The following is a 4,806-nucleotide window of genomic DNA, read 5'->3' on the forward strand; positions in this document are numbered from 1 at the left end:
TCTATCTAGTTAATATATTTGCCTTGCTTTCCCAGTGAGAAGACCTGCATTTGCTGCCTGTGAAACTGCATGGAAGGAATGCAGATGCAGGGTATTGCATTTTTTTGCAGCCAAGCTTGTGTCATTCTGTTTTAAATTCCAAAATAAGGTCACAGCAAATCTTCAGCATCCCGGTGAGAGCTTCTTTTTTGCTGCTGCAGTTGCCAGAAATGCGAGCAATTGTAAATTTCCACACAAACTTGAATCCAAAAAGGACAGTGCAGATTTTCCATAGCACCTGTCAGGCAAGTAGTTTCATCCACAGACTTCAACAGATGAAAAGCCCTAACACCAAGCGCTTTAGCTATTGACTCTGGCAAGAACAGCAATAAGCTAAGTTTGAGAGTTTTTTACAGTCTCATCTAGAAAGGATAAAAATTCCAAGGAAAGAAGAGCTGCTTGGAAAGTACTTAAAAACATGCTGGGGAAGAAAGATTTATAAGGTATAGATGGAAAAAAAAATCCAAATTTATCACACAAGAATTAGAAACCATCAGTACATCTTCTTAAAGTGTTCTAAGTATGGTGAAAGCCAATTGCCTGAGATGCTTAGGGTGAAATTACCTGGAAGTGCACCACGGGGAACATCTCGTGCTAGCAGGCAAAAGGTCACCACAACTTTCCTATCAAGCCTATTTGTCCCTGGGCATAGACTCTGAAAATTATGTTTTGGTTTTTAGGTGTTCCCTCCATTGAAGCTGGGTTTTAAAATGGAAAAATTGTGCTCACTACTTACATACAATTTTTTGCTTTTGTTGGCTTAGATTACAGCCATAACCTTTCATTGAAATAAGGGCAGAAAAAAGACACAATAGGTCACATTTTCTCAAGACTGCCCTCTCTCAGGTGACCTAATCTGTTTTAATTCTCTCTTTATATTCCTCCCTCCTCCTTAACAGTGAGATTAACAAGCCTCGTGATTGTTTTTTGAAGGCATGATATATTTTAATGGCCGTATTTTTATAGTAAGAACCCAGCTTTATTCCTAATTGGTCAAACTAGCACATGTTAAAAATTCTTCAGTGTTGCATTATTTGAAACACTTCTACCACCTTTCAGATGGAGATGTTTTTATAAACTATGAGAATAAGACAGTGAAAAATTCCTGAATAAAATATTTCTTATCATCACTGCTTAAGACTTTGTTATCTTCTTTTCTCTCATTTCCCTTTTTGAGACAGTGCAGTTACCAGATACAAAAAGTAAAAGGTGCTACCTTCACAGTTTCCAACAGATCGTAGATTTTGATAGAATATCTAGTGTAAACATACTCAGAAAATAGCAGAACAAACTAGAAAAAATTACAGCTTTGGTTTGATGTTCCTGCTATCTGAAATCTGCAAAGATTTTTTAATTTTTCATTCAGAAACGTGTCTGAGTTGGGAATAAATGCCAAGCTTAAATAGTAGTTAATTTCCTCAGAAGCTGATTCAAAACTCATGGATATATAAGGATCAGGTTTAAGACCACATGTGGAATGTGAACTTAGGACTCAATGAGATGCATCCCAATGTCCTGAGGGAATTGGCTGCTGTAGTTGCCAAGCCACTCTCCATCATATTTGAAAAGTTGTGACAGTCAGGCAAAGTCAAGCCAAGTCTAGGATGTTAGATATTTTACTTAAGCTTAAAGGGGCTCAGAAAACATGCTGGATATCTCTGAGTCCAGGATTCCTGCACATATAACTTACAAACTAATTTCCAAATAGAACAGCAAAGGAAGAGAAAGGAGATGAAGAGTAACTGGGGGCAGCACTGAGTTCTGTGGAAGTCCTGTGAAATTTGTGCACCACAGGTCAAAGAGAACTATTTTCAAATTTATTAGGAAAACCAGTTGTAAGAGCCATGGAAGCAACTCATTCATTTAGCCCCTTGGTCACTTATTTTATCCATGTAGCTATTTCCAAGGTGAGCCAGAACACTTCCTTTTTGTTTTGCACATTTACATCCTGACTTTTCCTCTCGGATATACACATTTGACACCTGTGTCATTTGGTAGAGTCTTCTACTGTCATAGGAGAAGAAACAGGTGACTAACTAGACATCTGCTGTCTGAGATTACCATTCTTGACCAAGGGATGAGCTAGGCATCTACCCTGTGGGTTTATAACTCAAGGGGAAGGAACTATTGCAGCTCCTAGCCTTGCTTTAGGTATGCACTTCAGCTCTGGCCTTGCACATTAGTCTTAATTGTCCAGGCAGAAGGAATAATCAGTTCTTATGTTCCCTGCACGCTGACAGCCTGAACTGTAATCTGCTGCCCAAGGGTAAAGATCTCATCTGAGTCACCTTTATTCAAGATGAAAACCTTAGGAATTTTGCTTTAAAAGCTTCTACGTAAATTAAGCTAATGTCTAACAGGACAGCATGCTTGTTCAACCACTTTTGATTAATTCTCAGCACTAACAACTACAGCTAACACTAACTAAATGTACTGTTTACAAGGTCATGTAGCAATAGGATGAGAGGTAATGGTTTTAAACTAGAAAAGGGTAGATTTAGGTTGGATATTAGGAAAAAGTTTTTCAATATGAGGGTGGTAGATCACTGGAACAGATTGCCCGTAGTGGTGGTGGAGGCCCCATCCCTGGAGATATTCAAGGTCAGGCTTGATGGGACTCTGAGCAACCTGATCTGGTAACATTGTGCCTGCTTACTGCAGGGGGTTTGAACCAGATAATCTTTAAAGGTCCTTTCCAACCCAGTACATTCTATGATTCTACATCAAATGCATGTTCCACATTTAAAACCCCTTGATGAGAAAAGCAGTGAAGGGGTTAGGGAGGAGGACTAGGATCCTGTTCTTACCCCCAAACAAGTACACCACCTGCCTTTTTCCTCCTCTGCCAGGCATCTCATTCCCAATCCTCTCTCATGTTGTGATGATGATTATTCAGGCTGCAGGACCATAAACTCTGCACTGCACCAGTATGTTACAGCTACATTTGCTAGTCTCTCAGGGGCCACTTCTGTCCTTGCTTCAAACTGTGCCAAAGGCAGGTTTCTTTCTTTCTGGGTTGCAGGTGATAAACGATTATGGCCACATCTTCTCCAGAGAACTCAGGATATTTCTGCTAGTGTCTGCATATGCTCTAACTCTGCAGTAAGAATAAAACATCTATGGAGTGATGAGCTCATGAATACATTGTAAAAAAGCACTGATGACTTTCTGAAAAAAAAAAAACCAGATTTAATTAATAGTTGTTATAATAAGCAGTGTTATGTAGGGTCTTCAAAATGTCAATGGCAACCTAAGCAGTGACTAAAAACAACAGACTGATGTTCTACATTAGCTACTCTTCAGTAAGACCTACATTTACTCTGATTTACAAAGCAAAATAAGATTACTCTCCCTCCCTTTCCCCAAGTGTCAGTTATTCATCTCAGTATTTCAGAGGTTATTAAAGTGCATAGGCTAGCAGCCTTTACAAAGAATTCCTCATTTATTGCTACCACTGCCAGTTACATGAGCAGAAAAAAATTTAAAGGGGTGTTGATCCTCCTCTCCAGACCATCAGCCTCTTGCCATGAATTTCCTGCATCTTAGAAGCTAAGCAATTGTAGAGTGGGACCATCAGATGAAAATTGTCCTAGTGGCTAAAATTCTTACCTGGCCAGGCTGCAGTTCCTTACCACAGACTCCCTCTATGACCTCCAACAAATCACACCAGGCCAGGACCTTGGGGTATTCAGGTGTCTCATTCAGACTCACTGAATTCAACCTCATTTCAGGAGGTTGGGGCTGCACCCAACAGCGTGGTGCCTGGTTCTGGGAGCAGTGTCCACAGCCTGAATGTGGATGTTTCCCTTTCTCCCTTCCCTGTACATGTAGATGTTTCAACCATTAAAAAATTTGGTCTACCTCTCTAGACCGGGCTGAGGAAAATGAAGGAGCACTGGTTTTGAGATATGACCTGGAAGAAGGATGGCAGTGGGCTGGACAAAACCTCTGTGAGGCAGGAGTGGCAAATGAGATTGAAAATAATAAATAGGATCTAGAATGTGGAATCACTTTTAGTGAGGTGAAATAAGATGGGGAAGGGGCTGGAGAAACAAATAAAGCCAAAAATAGTTGTTTGAGGTGGAAAAGAGTAAACCAGGACTCTACTGGGAAGGGAGGAGAGCTACACAGAACCAAAAAGTAGGAGAAGAGTAAGAAAGCCTGAGTTCAGGTGAAAAACAGTCAAAAACAGGGAGGTGTCTGTTTTTCACATACATGTAAGAAAATATTCTGTGAAAAGATCATTCTACAGTCTTCATGTATATGCTCTACATGACAAATTAATCATACTCTGAGCATCATTCTCTTTTGCTTTCATTTGCCAAAGCTAATTTGGTCATTAAGTCCTTAACTTCCCTCAGTTTTACCCCAAAACAAAGAAAGTGCTTGCTGTTTTTAGACTGAATTCTTTCTTTTCAGAGGAAGCCAATACCTGCTGCTAACTCAGATGCCAGATGGTGCATTTGGATTTATTTAGACATGACCCACTTCACAGGAGGGAGCATTGCCCGTATCAGATGATACCTGTACCCTGTGGGTTTGCATGAGGGACCAAACTTCAGCAGGCCAATAAGGCTGGTGTGGAAAAGCAAATCAAAGCGATGCTGAGCCCAGTGCTGTATACTGCAGGTGATTCGTCTCATTAGCAGCTCAGCTGGATGCATCAGGAATCTAAATGCCTTCAAACTGGCACCTTTTTTCCACATTAGGAACTAATAGTTATTGCAAATGAATAAACTGCAAAAGTATCTTTCTGGACTGGATTAG

Source organism: Mesitornis unicolor, unplaced genomic scaffold (genome assembly GCF_000695765.1).
Source record: "Mesitornis unicolor isolate BGI_N332 unplaced genomic scaffold, ASM69576v1 scaffold10194, whole genome shotgun sequence".
NCBI lineage: Eukaryota > Metazoa > Chordata > Aves > Mesitornithiformes > Mesitornithidae > Mesitornis > Mesitornis unicolor.